This window comes from Prionailurus viverrinus, unplaced genomic scaffold, assembly GCF_022837055.1.
Source record: "Prionailurus viverrinus isolate Anna unplaced genomic scaffold, UM_Priviv_1.0 scaffold_40, whole genome shotgun sequence".
Classification (NCBI taxonomy): Eukaryota; Metazoa; Chordata; class Mammalia; order Carnivora; family Felidae; genus Prionailurus; species Prionailurus viverrinus.
In genome coordinates this window covers 391011-413891 of record NW_025927608.1, presented here as the reverse complement: position 1 = coordinate 413891, position 22881 = coordinate 391011, and the positions used below count along the sequence as shown (strand labels likewise).

Below are 22881 nucleotides of genomic sequence, written 5' to 3'. Positions count from 1 at the left end.
TTCTCTGATGTTTTTGTTTTTTTGTTTTTTAATTTGAGAGAGAGAGCAAGTGGGGGGGGGGGGGTACGCAGAGAGGGAGAGAGAATCTTAAGCAGGCTCCACACTGTGGAGCCCAGCACAGGGCTTGATCCCATGACCCTGGGATCATGACCTGAGCCAAAATCAAGAGTGCTCAACCGATGCTCAACCGACTGAGCCACCCAAGTGCCCCTCCCCGTATCTGATGTTAATGTTACCATTCCTTCTTTTGTTTACTTCTGTCTGGTAAACTCATAGCTCACCTCTTTATTTTAAATCTGTTCGTTTCTAGTAAAAGAAAAAATTGTACATGTAACAAATGATCAATCTGGGTAAGTTTTTTCACCTGGAAAGCCTAGCAGTAACTATGCAGAAGCCAGCTGTTGTGCTGAGAGGATCTGCAGGTGCATGGAGGCTTAGAGCTTGTACAGTTTTACGTTTCAAAAGGAAACTGAATGTCACGTTGATGTCAAACAGTAGTTCGCCATAACATGATAGCGCTGTTGTCAAATACTAATTTTATTCGAGGAAATCACAAGCGGATTTGCGGGAAGTCGTGGATTATTGGACTTTGCCTTAGTAAAGATTATTTTCCTTCCATAAGTATTTCAGGTGTCCTGGGAAAGGTTCTGAGGTTACTAAAACCCAGGCCCGCTATCTCCTTGCTTTCCCTTTCTCCCCTGCCAGAAATCAGCCTGCCTCTTCACATCCTGCCTCTGGGCTGCCCGCCTATAGTTCTGCGTTACCAGAAGCTAATATGGTCTGAGGCCCAGCTGGGGCTTTTGCGGTGCAGGGGAGGAGGTTGTTGTTGGTACTGGAAGCCTGGAGGCGAGAGGGTGAGCTCGGGAGGGCTTGAGAACAGGAGGCAGAACATCTCCATTCATGTTAGTCTCTGGTCCTTCCAGGGATAGCCGGCTGGGACTTCCGGGACCAAAAGCGGGTGGGCCCTCTTCACAGCTTCCCTCGGTTTCCCACGGAAGAGGCTGCAGGTTCGGACCAGTGGCGCTTCCCTCCCTCCCGCGGCTCTTCTTTCTACTTCCTGCCTCCGTCGGGAATCACGTGGTGGGGTTTGAGTTCCTGTGATCCACCTCCCTTCCGTCCTCTAACTCAGAGACTTGGAGTGGTGAGAGAAACGTTGGCATCAGGCTTGGAAGACTTGCTTTGTAGGGAGCAAAGCGGAAACGCAGAATTACCTCTACCCCGTGACTGCGTGAGCTTTGTGGAAAGTGTTCCCATAATTCGTTACCTGTAAACTTGAATCCGTGTTTGTTTGATTTCTCTCGGTGCTGAGTAGAATCTGAGAACAGGAGTGACACCCGGATGAGTAAAGGTGGTGCAGACGGGGCGCCCGGGTCGCTCGGCCGGTTAAGCGTCCGACTCTTGGTTTCGGCTCAGGGCAGGATCTCACAGTTGAGGAGTTCAAGCCCTGCGTCGGGCTCTGTGCTGACAGCTCGGAGCCTGGAGCTACTTTGGATTCTGTGTCTCCCCCTCTCTCTGCTCCTCTTCCACTCATACTCTGTCTCTCTCAAAGATAAACATTTTTTAAAAATTAAAAAAAAAAATCTCTCTCTCTCCCTCTGCCTCTCTCCCCCACTTGCACTCTCCTCTCTCTTTCTAAAATAATAATAATAATAAATGCTAAAAAAAAAAAAAAAAGCCCATCAAGAGTTGATTCAAATATGCTCTTCATGAAGCAAAATACTAGGCATTCATTAAAAGTGACATGACTCTATTTTTGGCATCAATAACTTGCCAAGATGACTTAAAAAAAAAAAAAAAGTTTCAGGAGTGCCTGGGTGGCTCAGTCAGTTAAGCATCTGACTCTTTGTTTTCAGCTCAGGTCATGATCTCCTGGTTCATGAGATCAAGCCCCACATCAGGCTCTGTACTGCCAGTGTGGAGCCTGCTTGGGATTCTCTCTCCCTCTACCCCTTCCCTGCTTGCGTACTCATACACACACATGCTCTCTCTTGAAATAAGCATTGAAAATAAATAAGTTACAAAGCAACGAGTTATGAAAGTATAGGTATATATACGTGACCGAGAGAAGAGCCCAATTATAACACTGGTTAATTCTGGCAAGTAATATCCAAAGCTCTTTGTTTCTGTCTCTTTAAAAATCTCTGTGTTTTCTCAACTTTTTAAAAAATAGCGTGTTTTACCTACCAGAATATATATAAATTGATCTGTGAAGCAGTATCATGACTGCCCTTATACATAAACTTTTGCGTACATCTTGACGTTTTTAAGTAGCCACGTTTACTTGGTGAGGAGAACACATACGAGAAGCTTTAAACGTGTATTTTCAAATTTCCTCTCTGGAAGGAATGCAGATAAATATTCACCAGCAGTATTTGACCATGCTGGTTCCCTAGGCCCTCACTGGACCCTGGGAGTGATAGATACATCACTTGTCATTTCCTGCTTGGCCAGTTTGATAGGTCATCACTTCTGGTTGCTTTCTGTGATGTGTGTCTCATCTGATTGGCATTCAGAGAGTCACCCCTTTCACACTGGTGTTTGTAAACTCCTCAGAGTTGTGCTTTCCTCTTAGTCTCTGTTGTCTGCATTTTTTTTTGGGTGGGGAGAGGGGGGGTCTGGTTTCTTTTTTTTTAATTTATTTTAATCTTTATTTATTTTTGAGAGAGACAGAGACAGGGTGCAAGCGGGAGAACAGAGAGAGAGGAAGACACAGAATCCGATGCCGGTTCCAGGCTCAGAGCTGTAAGCACAGAGTCTGACACGGGGCTCGAACTCAAGAACCTCGGGTCTATGAAGTCGGACACTTAACTGACTGAGCCATCCAGGCGCCCCTGTCTGGTTTATTTTCTTATGAGTAGTTATCAAAAGAATCATTTTGATATTTGGAGCCCTTCTGTACCCAGTTCAAAAGTGTGATAACTAAAATAGTAAATTCCTGAATTCACTTGTTCAGATCTCAAAATCATTTTTCCTCTAGTTAAGGCAGAACAGGGAGAGAATTAGGAGTTTGAGCTTTACTGTTAGGCTGCCTGGGCGAAAATCTTAGCGCTACGACAGCGTACCAGCTGTGACCCTAGTCTAGCTAAAGAACTACGCCCGGTTCCCTCACCTGCATGTGACACAGTGCCGGCACAGAACAAGCTCTCGAATTATGTTTGTTACTGCAATCATTAACTGTTATAAGAAGGGACACTCTTGAGTAGGTACAATGGACTGAAATGTGCCCTCTCCCCCAAAAATGTATATGTTGTTTGTGTGCTTGCTTGAAATGTTTTATTATTTAAAAAAAAAATTTTTTTAGCGTTTATTTTTGAAACAGAGAAAACAGAGCATGAACGGGGGAGGGTCAGAGAGAGAGGGAGACACAGAATCTGAAACAGGCTCCAGGCTCTGAGCTGTCAGCACAGAGCCCGAAGCGGGGCTCGAACTCACGAACCTTGAGATCATAACCCAAGCTGGGGTCCAGTGCTTAACCAACTCAGCCACCCAGGTGCTCTGGGAGATAGCTAGTTTAAATGAGGTCAGGAGAGGGAGGACCTTATGAAGGGATTAGTGCCTTTATGAGAAAAGACACCAGAGGTCTCTCCTCCGCAACCTTGTGAGGAGACAGGAAGGAAGCAGTCTGCAAACCCGGAGGAGAGTCCAGCAAAACTCAGTGATGCTGGCCCTCTGATCTTACAACTTGCAGCCTCTAGAACCGTAAGAATTAAGTGTCTGTCGTTTGAGCCAGCAGTTCATTGGTATTTTGTTAGAGCGGCCTGAGCTGATTAAAACATACAGTTTTGTAGGGTGCCTGGGTGGCTCGGTCGATAAGCGTCCGACTTGAGCTCAGGTCATGATCTCACTGTTTGTGGGTCAGAGCCCTGCGCCGGGCTCTGTGCTGCCAGCTCGGAGCCTGGAGCCTGCTTTGGATTCTGTGTCTCCCTCTCTCTCTGCTCCTTTGCCGCTCGTGCTCTTGCTCTGTCTCTTCTCTCAAAAATATAAGTAAACATTAAAAAAAGAGAAGTACAGAATTTCCTAAATCACAAAATCATCTTTCAAAAAAAGTGTAAAAAAACCTCAAAAACCCCATACAGTTTTGTTATCACTGAGAGTGCAGCCTGGAGTTGTAGGTGAGAAATAAAAGGAGTCATGATGATAGAGCACGAGGTGTGTTTGGAATGCAGGTGAAGTACAGAACACACAGTGACTGACCTCCACGCTTCTCTTGTGACTGTGTTTGCCTTCTAGACTGTTCCTCATTGGAAAACAGCAGTGAACTAGTGTTTTCCCAAGGAGCAAGAACTTGATCCACCTGAATTTGACTGCTAATTTTGTGGAATATTATGGAATGAAGCTCCTGTGAGGCTTTGAGTCATTCTGACTATAAAATGCAGGATACGATGCAGACTGTGTTCTGCAGTGTTCCATCTAGGTGGCATTTAGAATGTAGGGATTCTGTTAATGGATGAGAAAGCTGGAGTCAGTATCTATTTAGAAAAGGTTCAGTTCTGAATGACGCGTTTTTTCTAGTGGAGTTTTGAATAAGTCTTTTTATTTTTTTTTAATTTTTTTTTTTAACATTTATTCATTTTTGAGAGGAAGAGACAGAGCATGAGCAGGGGAGGGGCAGAGAGAGAGAGGGAGACACAGAATCCAAAGCAGGCTCCAAGCTCCAAGCTCCGAGCTGTCAGCACAGAGCCCGACGCGGGGCTCGAACTCACAGACTGAGAGATCATGACCTGAGCTGAAGTCAGACGCTCAACTGACTGAGCCATCCAGGCACCCCTGAATAAGTCTTGTCATCGTTCTAATACTAGTTTTTCTTCCACCAAATTCCCCCTGATTCTTTTTTTTTTTAATTAAAAATTTTTTTAATGTTTTTATTTATTTTTCAGACAGAGAGAGACAGAGCATGGGCAGGGGAGGGGCAGAGAGAGAGGGAGAGACAGAATGCGAAGCAGGCTCCAGGCTCTGAGCTGTCAGCACAGAGCCCGACGCAGGGCCCAAACTGGACTGTGAGATCATGACCTGAGCTGAAGTCGGACGCTTAACCGACTGAGCCACCCAGGCACCCCAAAGTCCCCCTGATTCTTGAGAGTTTTCTCATTGTGTAAAAGTGCTTCCTTTTTGGTTAGTAAATCAGTATTAGGGTATTATGAGAAAAATTAAAATGTTTCAACCCACAACTTCCTTAGATTAATACCAACTATTTTAAGGTTTATTTGTTCTGTATGTGAACAATTTCATATGCTTGTTTATTAATATTATTTCAGTGACTCATTTTAATATTTCTGTGTAAAATATCCATATAATCTATAAAGCCACATTATCTCCAAAAGAGTGTTGGTAATATGCAATATGTGTGGCCAGTGGGTGCCAGTCTGACCATTCAAACCAGGGCCCAGGAGAGGATCTGGTCTGTCCACCAAAGTTTAAGGTCCAGCCTTCATTTTTAGGCTAATAAGCTCAAGGTTTACAGTTATTAGAGGGGATTTTATTTTGAGAGATTGATTGTAATTAAACAATTTGGCAAGACAGGTGTAAAAATTCTAGACTATAAATGAATGTAAATAGAAGGGAGAGGAGATTTGGAATATTTTAATTTTCTGATTAAAGTCATTTTCCTCTGGAAGGAAAACCTCCTGGGAACTTTGGGGTGACTAGATGATCATTTACTTAGGGGGAGAGTTTGATGATTTTAAACACAGGCCATAAAACTGCAACATACAAACACATGTGATAAAGACTGTTGATCAGAGACTCTTGGGGTCTCTTCCCCCCCTGCTGCCTGAGATGTTCACCAGGATTCTTCACTACTTCCTGGACTGATTGTTTTCCCCACAGTGGTAATGAGCTGGGAACTTACTAGGAGATACACTAGAGTACAAACTATAGCCTGGAAGTTTTACAAGTGTGAACTTAGCAGGTGTGAAGTCTTTCTTCCCAGGAATATCTCCAAGAGGGGCAGACTAAGAGCAGCAAACAGAGCGGCAACAGGATTAATAGGAAAGGGTAACTGAAGGACAGGACCTAGTGCTGGTTGATGCAGAATGACCAGGTTCGCTGCAGCCGTCACTCAACTAAACCTACATGCAAACAAAAGCTGGAGGACTGTTCCTGGAAGAAACGTGAATGAGCTGCTTGAGGAGGGCCCCAGTTTGCAGCGAAGGAAAGCCCTTCTCACTTGGGCATTTGGAAGGCTCCTCCTTCCTGCTCTCTGCCCGTGTACCCATAAGTGAAGTCTCCCATTTGATAGTCCCATATGAGTGCGTACCTCACGTTGTCCTTCCCGTTCCTCGAGGAGGCCCGCTGGAGAATTCTGGAGAATTTGAACTCCCAGTGGCAGAAGAGACTCAGCCAGCCACCCAGAAGCTGGGTCCTTTGTTTTTATGTAATTTCTTTTAAATGTTCAACTGAGATTTACTACACCCGAAGAAAACCAATGGCAGGTAAGAAAAAGACCTTATTGAGCAAAGAGCTGGCCCAAGAGAGTAAGTGAAAAACTTCAGTTAGTATCTACAGAAAGATTTGAAGATACTGCACCATAAATCAAGAATAGGTTACCATGGAAAAGGAATAATGAAAAAGAGTGGTTAGAAATTTAAGATGATTGTCAAAATAAACATTTACTAATACTGGAATAAAAAATAAAGTTTTCCCAAAAAGATAATTAGAAAAAAGCTAAAACGTCAGTCTATAAATCTACCAGATAACTGAAAGAATTTAAGAAGGAAAAAATCGGGAAAAAATGGAGGAAAAGAAATCATAGAAGGATGATAGTTTGGATAATTAGAGATACACATCTTTTTTACTGAAAAGTTGCTAAGCATAGTGAATTTAAGCATAGTCTGTCTGTCTGTCTCTCTCACACACACACACTGCAAATCCTTGCAAGATTTTGGAATACTAAAGATAATAGCCTGAAAGCATTCAGAGAAGGAAAACAGAAGTTACCTAAGAAGGAGTGAGAATCAGACTGGCATCTGTTTTCTGGTCAGCAGAAATGTGTGCTAGAAGATACTGCAGCAGACGTTCAAGGTCCAGACAGCGTTTTTGATACAGAATTTGACACCCAAACAATTAAGTAGAAAATTGAAAAAGATATCTCAGATATGCAAAAATTCACATTTACTTCACATCTACATCTTTGTGCAATTACTTAGTATACTTTGGAGAGAATAAGACATCTAGTAAAAAGGACTCCACCCTAGGAATGCGGTGGAAAAAAAAATCCTAGGATATCAGCTATGTAGCAAGCCTGAAAAATAACGGGTTCACATTAGAACAGGATACCAAAGGATCAGAATTCCTTGAAAGAAAAAGCGGATTCCTGTTAAACAGGAAAAGTAAGAGGCTGGATGATCATCACCAAAAGAGGAAATAGCATATGCTTTGTTTTGTCAAATAAAAGGTTATTAGAAACTCCAGGGAAAGCAGAGTTTTATAAGGACATGTTAGTCCGAGTACAAAAACTAAAGTGTAGCATGATTATCAGCAACTGCTAGAGTGTAAAAAGATCCGATTTGACCTTGATCCTTGAAGTGGTCATTTTTGTGCGTGTGGCACAAGTTTAGTGACAGAGGGTTACATTTCTTTCTCTATGGATCTAATTCCTTGGTTCTGCAGTGAATCATACAGAAGTACAATCTCAAATGCTATATACTCAATTTGAAATTTCAGAATCTCTATATAAAATACAGGAAACAAAAATAACTCCACTGTGTAAAGATCAAAGTAATATAACCAATAAGGATAAAAGAGGTGCACAAAAGTTGGAAGATGATTTCCTCATATAGAAGTCAACAGATCCAGGGCACCTGGGTGGCTCATTAGGTTAAGCGTCAGGCTCTTGATTTTGCCACAGGTCATGATCTCATGGTTCATGAGATCAAGCCCCACAACAGGCTCTGCACTGACAGCATGGAGCCTGCTTGGGATTCTTTCTCTCCCTTTCTCTTTTCTCTCCCCCCTCTCTACCCCTTCCCCCTGCCCCGTCTCTCTAAATAAATAAATATTTTAAAAAGTCAAGAGGTCCATCTACTGTTGTATCAAACTAAAGTATTGAAATGAGAAAAGCAGTGTAAAATAGTTTGGGGCGGGGGGGGGGGGGTAGCCTCAGTGGACTCACTGAGTTGAAGACACAGTGCTGAGAGTCTCAGGAGACCAAGGCAGCCAGAGTTTACGGGACAGCGAGCCGTGGAGGAGAGGACTGGGTAGGTAAATGTAGAGATCGGCAGACGGTTCATACTGAGTGTTGACAGAGTACTGATCAGCTCGTGTGTGAGGAAACCTGATGCCAGAAAAAGAACAACCTGAGAGGGTTTGACATCAGTGCTACAGGGCCCAAAATAGCACCTGTTCCCACCACCAAGACTGGAAAAACCCATTAGGCATTGGGGAGAGTACTGAAAGAGTACTGAAAGTCTTGCTTTGGGGCGCCTGGGTGGCTCGGTCGGTTAAGCATCCAACCCTTGATTTTGGCTCAGGTCATGATCTCACAGTTCATGAGATCAAGCCCTGTGTCAGGCTCTGTGCTGACAGCATGGAGCCTGCTTGGGATTCTTTGTCTGTCTGTCTGTCTGTCTCTCTCTCTCTCTCTCTCTCTGTCTCTCTAATCTTCTCTGTATCGTTCCAATTTTAGTATATGTGCTGCCGAAGCTAGCACTGTCTCTCTCTCTCTAAATAAATAAATAAGCATTTTTTTTAAAGGTCCTGCTTCATTAGTGGGGAATAATTATCCTTAGGCTAAATACAGTTCTAGTCCCACCCAACAAATCTTAAAACTAAGATCAGAAAAGGATCAGTTTCCAAATAACTACATCTTAAAACTGCTTCAAAGCTCTAACAATTTTGTAGGAACAAAAATATCCGGCAGTTAATGTAAAATTCACACTGTCTGGCCCGGCTGGCTCGGTCAGAAGAGCACGTGACTCTTGATCTCAGGGTTGTGAGTTCAAGCCCCACATTGGGTGTAGAGTCATTTGGGTGATTCAGTCTGTTGAGCATCCAGCTCTTGCTTTTGCCTCAGGTCATCATCCAAGGGTCATGGGATCAAGCCCGCATTGAGCTCCATGCTGAGTGTGGAGCCTGCTTAAGATTCTTTCTAACTCTGCCCCTCCCCCACTTGCACATGCTCTCTCTCTAAAATAAAAATAAAATTCACAATGTCTAGCATCTTATCAATGATTAGCAGGCTGAACAGTATCAGCTATCAGATAACTTCGAATGGCCTAATATACTTGTAATTTGAATTCCTAAAAGAGATAAGAAAGAGGGGAGGATATATTTGAAGAAATAACGACCACAGTTTTCCCAAATGGATGAATATTATAAACCTATAGATTGAAGCTCAGTGAGCACCCAAGAACAAGAAATACACAAAAATATATACCAACCACATCATAATCAAAATTTTTTAAACCAGTGAAAAAAATCTGAAAGCTGTCAGGGTCAAGGGGTGTGGATAGGGGCAGATCCTACATATAGAAGAACAAAAGAAAACAGCCAAGTTAGACTGCTATACCAATTCTATACCTTATTTCAAAAACAGGTGAAATGAAGACTTTAAATTTTTTTTTTTTTTTTTTTTTTTTTTAGAGGGCACATGTGAGCAGAAGAGAGGGACAGAGAGAGTCTTAAGCAGGCTCCATGCTGCCGGTGCACAACCAGACACGAGGCTCGATCTCACAATCCTGGGATTATGACCTGAACTGAAATCAAGAGTCAGACACTTAACCAACTGAGCCACCCAGGTGCCCCAAGACTTACTCAGACATACTAAAGACATAGCAGCATACCCTCCCTACGACAAATATCGAAGTCATTCAGGCACAAGGAAAATAGCACCAAACGGGAACCTAGATCTCCTTGAAGAAATGGAAGAGCATGGCAGCTACGTGTGTATTTTTTTCTGAAACAAAACCTGACATTTTTTTAGAAAGACCCAAGCTGTTCATATGTCACTACAAAACTGAAACAGAGTTCTTCTTGATTTCTGTTTGGAGTAAGGTATGGATCATTGTATCCTGTGGTGTCACCTCCTTAACTGAGCAGAAACATCTAGAAAGTCCTATCTGTGACTTCAGCTACCAGTTAGTGATACCCACCCCTTCATGAACCTGGAGTATAAACAGTGGTGGGAGGCAAATGTTTTCTCTTAATATTTTTTCATTGTTTTATTTAACTTGTTTCTGTGATAACGAAATGGACAAATTATCTCCTCTTCGCTCCAAGTGGTAATTTTTTTAATGTGTATTTGCTTTTGAGAGAGAGCAGGGGAGGGACAGGAAGAAGGGGGCACAGAGGATCTGAAGCGGGCTCTGCGCAGTCAGCAGAGAGCCCCACAGGGTCTCAAACTCACAAACCGCAAGTCATGCCCTGAGCTAAAGTCAGATGCTTAACCGACTGAGCCACCCCAGCTCAGATAAAATTTTAAAATAATCGGTTCTGCAACGTTTCTGGGACCCCCAATCTGTTCTGTCGGTCATTTTGTTTAATCTTGCACCAGTACCATACTGTCTTCATTACTATAGCTTTGGACTTGGTATCCAGTGGGATAAGTCGTCTAACCTTATTCTCAAGAGTCCCTTAGTCGCTCTTGGCCCTTTGCTCCTCTGTCCATGTTTTGTTGGAGTCTGACAGTTTTCACAAAACAGAGGTGGAGTTGTGAGCTGTGTGTCAAATAGGATTAGAGGGAAAATTTCTGCTTAAACTATTTTTTTAATGTTTATTTTCAAGAGAGAGAGGGAGAGAGAGCGTGAGCAGGGGAGAGGCAGAGAGAGAGGGAGACACAGAATCCGAAGCAGGCTCCAGGCCCTGAGCCGTCAGTACAGAGCCCGACGTGGGGCTTGAACCCACCAACCGTGAGATCATGACCTGAGCTGAAGTCGGACGCTCAACCCACTGAGCCACCCAGGCACCCCTTAAACTATTTCTTCGGTGCAATAAATAGTGTATGTGTACTATAAGCTTTATTTATTCTAGGTTTGTCTTTTTTAAGATTTTCACAGGGTACTCCATTTTGGGTTCACATACGGTTTTTCTCATTACTTTCAAGACTTTATTTTGGGTCATTGCTTACCTGTGTGTCTTCACTGAATGTTTGAGGGACGTTTTGCACTTCTGATTGTGACAAGTCTGCCTCTGTTCTTAACCACAAACAAAAATCTCACAAATACAAAGGTGGCCCAGAGTACCTTGGAGCCTGAAAGGGGGGCACATTTGTATAAGGCTTAACCTGTGCATACTCAGGTAAGTCCCAGCTGTTGCCTCTGGAGAATGTCTCCAGTGAAAAGGTGGTCACAGTCTTACAGCGGCCCGTCATGCTGACAGTGTCCTCTGGGGGTTGCAGTGGACAATCCCCTCCCTTTGTTCCTCCCTCCGGTAGACTGGCCAGTAAAGCCAGGTCGATAACAAATAGTTAATGGGCTTTAAGAAGAGGAGATACACTTATTAAACAAATGTAAAACCTACCTCTCAGACTCCAGGATCCCTCATTTCACTCAAAACCCAAACATTCAGAATTTTAGCATTCAGATGTTCTCATATGTGTGCAGAGAAGATCCAGGATGGTAAGGAGTTCTCTGTCCTCCTGAGACCTCAGAGCCACAAAAGCAAATGCAGGAATTCCACAGAAGCACCCTGAAGGTTTCCCCAAGTTCAACACAGATGAATCAGTCTATTCAGATACACATACATTCACGGTTAGTTACATACAGATAAAAGCTCATTCTCTTTTGAAAAGACCAAGTGACGGCAGTTGTTTGTGATATAACACTGTTGTAGAGGAAAGGTGGTTTTTACTTGCTTTAGCTTGTTCCTTGGCTGGGCAGTGGGGTGTTCCTGGCATTCCACTGGAGGCAGGAGCCAACGGTGGGGTGAGGAGAGTAACTCAATCAAGATAAGGGGATAGACAAATCCTCTGTGCTTGAGAGGCTATGAGAAGGGTCACTTGGTGAGAACAAACTCCGCAGGTTTGTTTGGATGCTGTGAAGTCCCACCAGGGTGCCTGGTGAGTCAGTTGAGCATCTGCTCTTGATTTCAACTCAGCTCATGGTCCCAGGGTTGTGGAATTGAGCCCCGAGTCAAACTCCACACTGGGCATGGAGCCTCCTTAGAATTCTCTCTCTTTCCCTCTGTGCCTCTCCTCTGTTCATCCTCTCTCTCAAATTAAAAAAAGAAGTCCCACCTGACTATTGAGGAAGATACTGGTGATGATCTTCCTGATTTGAAGGCCTCTAAATGTCTTCTCTTGGAATGATTCTGGATAGAGATGAAATGAAAGCTAGAAATGAAGCTTTATCTGTAACAAGCTAGGACCGAAACCTCATGAAGGTGTATGTTGTGCTCTCTCAACAGCCCGATCAACCAAATGGACTGTAGTTTCTCTGCATTGTTACCCATGAGGTTCAACCATCAGAACATTTGGGGTTTGGTCCTGGCTGTGCCCTTCGAACCTTGAAAGAGACCCTTTAAAGTCATTCTAAAATGCTTGTCTGTACTTATTCTTTGAGAGGATCAAGTAAGTTAATGTTCTAGCACTTTGAAAGAGTATAAGGTGGTATTTACCCTTGGACATGAATCAAGAACTGGAGTAGAAGAAACTTTGACCCTTAACCGACTTTGATTAGGAAGGGAGATTTGAAAGGATGTCCGGGCACAACCCAATTACAAGGATTCTCAAGTGTCAGTCACCTCAGTCTCTCCTTTATGTCTCTTCTTATTGTGCCTGGCACGGCCTTAGTTAACACATTGATCTCTTAATCCATTTGCCTTCATCCAGCCATCCCCAAAAGCCTGCTTTCCCAGTTTCCATTATCTCTCACACTGGCCACTAGTAATTCTCTAGAACTTATTTAATTACAAAATTCCTATTCCAGTAGCTCCTTAGGGGACTACGAGATAGATCACATTCTCTCCGTGGTATATAAGGCTTCTTCCCGTCTACGTGTTGGGTAGTTACAAACGCTAAGTTAATATGTCTGACACCTAGGATTTAATATATCTAGTATGATGGTTTACATAAGAGTAATAATGATTTGTTATAAATGATTATAGGCATATAGAGAATATATACTTTAATATACAAAAATATATAATATATAAATTATGTTAAGTATAAATATATTTTTAAGTTTATTTTGAGAGGGAGAGAGAGAGAACAGGCAGGGGAGGGGCAGAGGGAGGGAGAGAGAATCCCAAGTAGGCTCTGTGCTTGATCCCACGAACTGTGAAATCATGACCTGAGCCGAAATCAAGAGTCAGATACTTAACCTGCTGAACCACCCAGGCACCCCTAAATAGAAATAGAAATATTTTAAATAAAAATAAGTTATACATATAATTAACTCCATTTTCAAGCCCTTTCCTCTCTGTGGAGAATGAGAGATGGGGCTGAAATGTCCGAGCTTCTAACCATAGCCTGGTCTTGTGGGGTGACCAGCCCCCCTCCGGAAGGCCACCAAGATTCACCTCATTAGAACAAAAGACGTTGCTATCACTTGTGAAGGGATCCGAGGGATTTAGGAAGTGGAGTCAAAGGCCAAAGATCAAAACAAAATACTTGTAGTTCTCTTACCACATAGGAATCCACAAAAGGACTTTAGGAGTGCTGCGTCAGGAATGAGGGACAGGGACCAATATATGTCCTTTCTGTTATCTCACATTTACCGTTTACTAACACTTAGCCCAGATCCCTTTGTCTGGTCAATTCGTGACAAATTTAGTATTTCTTTGTCTAAAAGACTTAAAGCTTCCCTCCCTGGTCACTTTTCCAGGTCTCCATTCTTTTGTGAAGGCCCCCTTGTACATGTAAAAATGTAATAACATTTGTATGCTTTTCTCCCGCTAATCTTTTTTATATTAGTTTTAATTCTTCGGTCCAGCCAGTGACCCTAAGAGGGTAGAAGAGAATTTTTTCCTCCCTCACACTAACATCTTCAGTACATTGTTGACTAGAAGCAGTGATAGCAGGCATCCTTGTCTTGTTCTGATTTTGAAAGGAAGCTATATTTGCTGCTGTAACGAGGTACCACAAATTGGGTGGCTTAAATAATAGGAATTTGTCATCTCGCATTTCTGGAGCCTGGAAGTCCAAGAGCCGGGGGTCAGCAGGACTGGTTCCTTCTGAGACTGTGAGGGGCAATCTGTTCCATGCCTCTCCTGTAGCCTCTGGTGATTTATTGGCAACTTTTGGTGTTACTAGGCTGTAGACACATCACCCTGACTTCTGCCTTCATGTTCATGTGACGTTCTCACTGTGTGGTTGTCTGCCTCTGTGTCCACATTTCCTCTTTGTGAGGACACCAGTTCTATGGGATTAGGACTCACCCTAATGGCCTCCTATTAACTAATTACATCTGTAATGACCCCATTTCCAAATAAGGGCACGTTCTGAGATATTGGTTTGAACTTCAGCATATTAATTTTTGTGGGACACAATTCAGCCCATGAGAAGCTCTGACACTTTGCTATTAAATGTATTTGCCACGATAACCTTTACTAGGTAAGTTCTTTTCCATTTCCAGCTTGCTTAAAAGCTGTTATCATAGATGTTAACCTTTAGTCAATGTTTTTATGTACTTAATGAGATTTACTATATGGCTTTTCATAATCTGCAGTGATTTATTCTAATAGCTTTTCTATTTTAGTCCATGCCTGACTTTTCAGAATAAACCCAAATTGATCATGGTTTTAATACATTATTGCTAATTATTTTTTAGAAGACAGTTTCTGCATCTATGTTCATAAGAAAGATTGGCCTATAAGGTTTATTGTTGTTATTGTTACTGGATTGCCTTTGCTTTTTATATTGTTAAAACGGCCTCATGAAGTGAGGTGGGGACTATGACAGAGATTGTTGGTTGTTTCGCGTTGGGATGATGAAAATGTTCTGGAGATGGATGGTGATGATGGTTGCATGACAGTATGAATGTACTTCATGCCACTGAACTTACACACTTAAAAATGGTTAAAATGGTGTGGTGCCTGGGTGGCTCAATTGGTTAAGCATCTGACTTTTTTTTTTTTTTTTTTTTTTGGCTCAGGTCATGATTTCAGAGTTCATGAGCTCAAGCCCTACGATGGGCTCAGACAGCATAGAGTCTGCTTGAGATTCTTTCTCTCTCTCTTTCTCAAAATAAATAAACATTTTTTAAAAATAGTTAAAATGGTAAATCCTATGTTATGTATGTTTTACCACACACGCATACAAAAACCCTATCCACAGGTAACATCCTACTTAACGATGAAGGACTAAAAGCTTTCCTCTTAAGATTGTGAATAAAACAGGCACGTTTGTTCTTGCCATCCTTATTCAGCATTGTACTGGAGATTCCAGGCAGGGCAATTATGAAAGAAAAAGGCATCTAGATTAGAAAGGAGAAAATAAAACTGCCTCTATTTAAAGAAGACATGGGGCGCCTGGGTGGCTCAGTCGGTTAAGCGTCTGACTGTTGATCTCAGCTCAGGTCTTGATCTCAGTGTTGTGAGTTCAAGCCCCGCACTGAGCTCCATGCTGGGTGTGAAGCCTACTTTAAAAAAAAAAGTGACCTGATTTATATATAGGAAATTCTAAAGACACACACACACACACACACACACACACACACACACACACCTAATAGCTAAAACCAAATTCAGCAAGGTTTCAGGATATAAGATTAATGTACAAAAATCATTTGTATTTCTGTAAACTAAGTGAAAAATTTGAAAATGAAATTTAGAAAACAGTTTCATTTACAGTAGTATCAAAAAGAATCCTTAGGGATTATCTTTTTACAGAGAACTACAGGACTTATACACTGAAAACCACAAAATATTGTTGAAAGAAATTAAGGAAGACCTAAATAAATAGAAAGACATCCCATTTTCATGGATTGGAAGACAATAATAAGATGGCATTACTCCCCAAATTGATCTAAAAGTTCAACACAATCCCAAGCAAAATCCCAGATGCCTTTTTTTTTTTTTTTTTAAGAAATGGACAAGCAGGGGTGCACGGGTGGCCAGGCCAGTTGAGCGTCTGACTCTTGATATCAGCTTGGGTTATGATCTCAACACGTTCATGAGTTTAAGCCCCACATCAGGCTCCATGCTGACAGTGCAAAGCCCGCTTGCGATTCTCTCTCTGTCTCAAAATAAGTAAACTTAAAAAAGAAAAATGGACAAGCAGATTTTAAAATTCATATGGAATTGCAAGGGACCTTAAATAGCCAAAACAGTCTTTAAAAAGATCAAAGATGGAGAACTCACATTTCCCTATTTCAAGCCTACTACAAATCTACAATAATCCAGATAGTGTGCTGTTAGCATAAGGATAAACATGTAGATCAGTGGAATAGAATCGAGATTCCAGAAGTAAAATCATCAACTATGGCCTATGGATTTTCAACAGAAGTCCCAAGATCACACAATGGGGAAAAGATGATTTCCACAAATGGTGCTCAAAAAACTGAAAATCCACATGCAAGAGAATGAATTAGATCCCTGCCTTATACCATATACAAAAATTAACTCAGTGGATACAAGGCCTAACTGTAAGAGCTTAAGTTAGAAAACTCTTAAAACATAGGTGTAAATCTTTGTGACTTTGTATAATGCAATAGTTTCTTAGCTATGACATCAAAAGCACAAGCAACAAAATAAAAAATAGATCAATTGAACTATACCAAAGTGAAAAACTTTTATGTGTCAATATGTATATCAAGAGAGTGAAAAGACAATACACAGAGTGGGAGAAAATATTTACAGACTACAATTGGATAAAGGTCTAGTATCCATGATATATAAGGAATTCTTACAACCTAAAAATTGAAACAGCCTAATTAAAAATGGCGAAAGGTATTGAATAGACCTTCTCCAACAAAGATCTACAAATGGCCAGGAAGTACATGAGAAGATGCTCAACATCATTTGTCATTAGAGAAATGCACATCAAAACCACAGTTAGATACCACTTCACTCCTACTAGGATTGCTGTAATGAAAAAAGACAATACAAGTGTTAGTGAGAATGTGGAGAAACTGGAACATTGCTGATAGGAATGTAAGATGGTGCATTTGCTTTGGAAAATAGTTGGATGGTTCCTCAAAACATAGAATTATCATATGATGCAGCAATCTACTCCTAGATATAGATCCAAGAGAACTAAAAACATATGCTCCAACAAAAACCGGTACATGAATATGCATAACAGAATTACTCATAATACTCCAACAGTGGGAACAACCCAAATGCCCGTCAACTGATACATGGATAAACAAAATATGGTATATTCATACAATGCAATATTATTTGACCATAAAAACAAGGATGTTCATAAAAACAAATGCTACACATGGATGAAATCTTGAAAACATGCTAAGTGAAAGAAGCCAGACATAAAAGGTCACAGATGATATAATTCCATTCATATGAAATGTCCAGAATAAGCAAATCCATAAAGGCAGATTAGTGGTTACTGGGGAGCTGAGGGGAGAGGGGAATCAGGAGTGACTGTTTCATGGATATGAGGTGATTTTTTTGTTAAGTTTCTTTAATGTTTATTTTGATGTTTGAGAGAGAGAGAGAGAGAGAGAGAGAGTGCGAGTAGGGGAGGGGCAGAGAGAGGGAGACACAGAATTCAAAGCAGGCTCCAGGCTCTGAGCTGTCAGTACAGAGTCTGATGCGGGGCTCAAACCCATGGACCAAGAGGTCATAACCTGAGCCAAAGTCAGACGCTTAACTGACTGAGCCACCCAGGCCCCCCAATATGGGGTGATTTTTGAGGATGATGAAAATGTTCTGCAGTTAGTGGTGATCGTTGCTCATATTTACGAACAATCTAAAACCCACTAAATTGTACACTTTAAAATGGTGAACTTCACCGAAGAGATTATATAGATGAAAAGTGAGCACATGAAAATATGTCCAACATATTAAGGAAGTGCAATTTAAAGCCATTGTGATAGGGGCACCTGGGTGGTTCAGCCAGTTAAGCGTCTGACCTTGGCTCAGGTCATGATCTCACGGTTCGTGAGTTCAAGCCCTGCGTTGGGCTCTGTGCTGACAGCTCAGAGCCTGGAGCCTGCTTCAGATTCTGTGTCTCCCTCTTTGCCCCTCCCCTACTCACACTCTGTCTCTCTCTCTGTCTCTCTCTCAAAAATAAGTAAACATTAATAAAAAATTTAAAAAATAAAGCCATCGTGATAAGAAAGACGAGCTCAAAGAGATAGGATGCCTAAATGTTATATGATGTCTGGGAAGGGATCCTGAAACAGAAAAAGGACCTTCGCAAAAATCTAAGGAAATCTGAATGAAGTATGGAGCTTAGTTAATAATAATGTGTGAGTTTTCGTTCATTAGTTGTCCCAAGTGAACCATGTTAAAAAAGGGTTAGTTTGGGGGGATGATGAAACCATTCTTCATCTTGACTGTGATTAATCTATACATGTGTTAAAATTCATAAAAATGTACAACAAAACTAGTTAATTTTACTGAATGTTAATTTAAAAAAAAATAAAATGTTTAAATGGCTTGGAGGAATTGGAGAGTAACTAAGAATCAGTAGAACCCAGACATTTGATCCTTGAAAGAAGTGAACTGCACTGGATGAGATCTGTTTCCAAAGCTTTCTCCTTAGGACACTCCCCAGTCCGCAAGGTGTGGGATGGCTAGAACTCATGCAGAAAGCCACAGACTTCTTGGCTTAAGATAGAAGTGGACTTGGTAGGGGAGGGGTGGGGGGATGGGTGAATGTAGTCAAAAGGTACAAACTCCCAGTTATAAAATAATAAGTCCTGGGAATTAAAGTACATATGGCAACTATAGTTTTTTACGAAAAGATATTGGTGGATAAAGTTCAATGCTGCCAGAGCAGCCAGATATCGAGGGAGAAAACCCAGAGAGGAGGAAGCTGAAGAGAAGAAATCCCCTAAATCTGCATATGAAATCCCTCAATTCCTTGTCCAGTGGAAAGCAACAGCTCAAAGGCAGGAAGCAAAAGGCAGATATTTCAACTGCTGCCTGCCACAAGAGAGACAGAATTTGTAGTTTGATTTTCATAAACTCAGAAGAGCTTGGACTGTCCACTGAAATCCCAAAAGGGCCATGTTCTGGAAGACCAAGTGGCAGGACTAAGAAATTCACTTTAATAATAATGGGGAAACTTAAACTCACCATGACGAAGGTTGAACCAAAACTATACAAATACAAGGTCAAGTTCAAGCTATTTTTTTTAATTTTAATGCTTTTCTTTTTAAGTGTTTATTTTTGAGAGAGACAGAAGTGAGCAGGAGAGGAGCAGAGAAAGAGGGAGATACAGAATCTGAAGCAGGCTCCAAGTTGTTAGCACAGAGCCCAATGCAGGGCTTGAACTCACAAACCATGATCATGACCTGAACCGAAGTCAGGCACTTAACCGACTGAGCCACCCAGTTGCCCCAAGTTCAAGTTACTAATTTGACTGTCTACTAATAGAAAAATCAATGTTCTTCAGAAGATAAAAGAATCCAGAATCTGTATAATGTATCATCCCCAACGTCCAGTATAGAATTTTTTTAAATCCTAGACTGCTCCCCCCCTGCAAATGTAATTCAGTGTTAATAGAAAGGTCAGACAGTAGCAGTAAATACTAAGACCACCCAAATGTTTGTGGGGGAGAGGTGTCTTTGAAGCAGCTATTATAAATATCTACAAAAGAGTTTAAGGAAAAGAGTGCTAATGAATACATGAATGAGAAATCTTAATACAGAAAAAAATATTTAAAAAATAGAAATTCAAGAACTGAAAATAAAATTAAAAATTCAGTGAGTGAGTTTAACAGCAAATTAATGATGTCCAAAGAAAGGGTCAATGAAAGAAAATATTGAGAAGAAACTGAGAAAAAAATATTGAAAAAAAATGACCTATCAATATTTAGGTGATGGCATTAATTGGAGCTCCGGGAGGAGAGGAGAAAGAAATCAGGGTAGAAAAAATGTGATGAATTAATGGCTACATATATATGTATGTATGCATATATAATTTGTTTCCCTATATCTTGTAGACAAAAAATTTCAGATTCAAAATCTCAGGGAAGCATAAGATAGGTAAATATGAATAAAACCACTCTTAGGCATGTCACAATCAAACTGCTGAAAAGAGAGATAAAGAGAAAATATTGACAGTGGCCTAAGATAACCACATGACATGTTGGAGAACAATGTTTTCCGTTCTCATGGACTTCTCACCTGAAACCATGAAGGTCAGGCGATAGTGGGGGAATCTTCAAAGTTCTGAAAGAAAAACCCATTAATACGGAATTCTGTATCCAATAGGATGAATGAAAATGATATCAGAGAAAACCTCAGACCGTCATGAATGAATAAAGAGAACAAACAAAAACCAAAACAGTTCCAGTGGCTACCAGAGAAGAGGTGGATGGAAGGATGGGTGAAATAGATAAATGCCATTAAGAGTATACTCACCTTGACGAGCCCCGAGAAAGGCACAGAATCGCCGGATGATCGTGTTGTACGCCTGAAACTAATATAACATTGTATGTTAAATATACTTCAATGTGGTATATGTCTGAGTAAATATAGAAGACTATTTTGTCTTCTTTCTCTAAAAGATAGGACACTTTTTTTTTTTTAATGTTTATGGATTTATTTTGAGAGACTACACGCATGTGCGTGTGCTGTGCTGTCAACCAGAGCCCTGTGCAGGGCTCGATCTCACGAAGTGTGAGATCATGACCTGAGCCAATATCAAAAGTGGGATGCTTAACCGACTAGGCCACCCGAGACGCCCCAAGATAGGACACTTTAAAGCAAAAATTATAACATAACCTTGTGGCTTATAAGGTATGTAAGTATAAAGTATGTAAGTATAAAATATGTAAGTATAAAGTATGTAAACTATAACATATATAACAAATATAGCATAAAAAATAAAGTAGGGGATAGTGGTATTGGACACATATGTTTACAAATCTACATTTTATATGAAGTTGTTTGATATTATCTCTCAGGTAGTTTGTGAAAAGTTAAGTAGATACATAGCAATACCTAGAGACACTTCTGAAATATAAGACAAAGGTAGAGCTATTAATAGATAAAATAGAATTCTTAAAAAATACTTGAATATGTTAAAAGAAGACAGGAAAGGGAAAACAAAGGAACAAAAATCAAAAGGAGAATTAAAAAATGGAAGACCTAAGTCTAACCATATCAATTATTTATTAAATATCTATGGACTAAACAGCTTAAAGGCAGAGATTGCCAAAATGAATTAAAACAAGACTCACCTATATTCCGCCTAAGAGATGCACTTTAAATATAAAGACATAAATTGAAAGTAATAGGATGGTAAAATACAGAACCTGCAAATAGCATATCAGATGAAATAGACTTCAACACAAAACGTATTAGCAGAGATAAGGAAGGACATTCATAACGATGCAAAGTCAAGTCATCGGAAAGACATCACAATCATAAAATGTTTATGTATCCAACAGAGTTTCAAAATCTACAGAGCAAAACTCAGCAGAGCTAAGGGGAGAAGTAGACCATCTCACAATCATAGTTGGAAGTCTTAATGTTCCTCTCTTAGCAACTGGTAGAAAAACTACACAAAAAATCAGTAAAGATATAGATGATCTGAACAGCATTAATCAGCCATGTTGACCTAACTGATATATCTAGAATACTGTACCTAAATGTGCAACATAAATATTTTTTAAATGCACATAGTATATCCACCAAAATAGACCATATGTTAGTGGATAAAGCAAGTCTCAATAAATTTAAAGGGAATATATAGAGAGTTTCTCAGACCGCAGTAGGGTGGGGATGGGGCACTTGGGGACCCTAGAGGCCAGTGAGGGGATAAGTACAGGTCAGCTGTGGGGGGAGGGGCAGAACACTGGGAAGAAGAGAGAGAAGGTGAATGAGGGCACCAATAACCCACCCCAGACCCCAGCCTCACAGTCATTGGCTGCCACCTGCCCCCTGCGTTGCCAAGGGGGCGAGCTGCCATCAGACTGGCCAAGGCCTCAGTGCGCAGAATGGGGTGCCAGGGCTTCCTGCTTGGCTCCCTTCTCTGCCGCAGGGACGGACAGCTTGTCCACTCTGCTCTGGCCGCAGAGGAGAGCGCCTAGCGAGGTGTGGGGTGCGCCTGCAGGGTAAGCTGCTTGGCCTGGGGGCTGGGATCCAGGTGGGATTACTCTGTGCCAAGAGGGAGGGGGGTGACCAAAGCCTTTGCGAGGGAAGGGTGGCCTGGAGCAGAGTGTGCTGGGGGCTCCAGGGAAGGGCCTGCTCGGCCCCAATAGGGAGCCCCGACCCTTGTTCTGACTGAGATGGCCAGCTGAGGGCAGTGACCCCAAAACCTTGCTTCCCACAGAGGAATTCTGTCCAGGGCTAGACTGAAGGGGGATGGGAGGGGCCAGGAGTTCCGACTACAGCCGCAGAGCCTAGGGCCACCACGATGGCCCCCACAGTGTCTGTGCTCAGTGACAGGACCCTGTTGGGTTGAGGTCGTGAAGGGGCCTCGGAGAGACTGCCTGGTAGGCCCACGTCCAATTGCAAGGCTAGCATCCTCATTCTGTCTCCCCGAAGCCTCAGTGGGGCTGAAAGGAGGAAAAGCTCGGGCCCCCAGCAAAGCCCCCATGGGGCAGGCAGTGTTGTTGGGAAGGTGCCAAGAGACTGAGCTGTTTTGTGCCCTGGGCTCTTGCTCACAGCTCCAGGGGCCTTGCTCCTTTCTTCTCCTACGGAGAGAATGGTGGCGTGGCTCTATGAAAGTCAAAGGGAAGGGCGGCCGCTTCTCCAGCTCAGGAAGCACACATGGGGTCGGTACATCCTGGGGCAGGGGGAACACTCGTGCGCTGCAGCTCCAGAGAGGTAGTGCTGTGCAGTGGTTAAGGTCAAGGGCACTAGACCAGAT

At 41.8% G+C, this 22881-nt stretch overlaps 2 protein-coding genes across 18 annotated transcripts in view; both read left to right on the top strand.

Annotated features, from left to right (window-relative positions):
* Window positions 1-1843, top strand: part of FSD2 (fibronectin type III and SPRY domain containing 2) — a 58784-nt gene extending 56941 nt beyond the window's left edge. Inside the window, exons 18-19 of the transcript XR_007149641.1 lie at window positions 441-448; window positions 1833-1843. The gene's annotated coding sequence lies outside the window, so the exon portion shown is untranslated. The remainder of the gene's footprint in view (window positions 1-440; window positions 449-1832) is intronic.
* Window positions 1-22881, top strand: part of AP3B2 (adaptor related protein complex 3 subunit beta 2) — a 66703-nt gene that overhangs the window by 5160 nt on the left and 38662 nt on the right. For 3 of the 17 annotated variants that reach the window (XM_047846784.1, XM_047846789.1, XM_047846781.1), the window contains exon 3: window positions 20277-20497. The exons of 8 other annotated variants lie outside the window; for them this stretch is intronic. The gene's annotated coding sequence lies outside the window, so the exon portion shown is untranslated. Of the gene's footprint in view, window positions 1-4959; window positions 6432-9621; window positions 9991-20276; window positions 20498-22881 lie in introns of those variants that run through there. 6 more of the 17 variants (XM_047846785.1, XM_047846794.1, XM_047846791.1 and 3 more) reach the window with 4 other exon arrangements.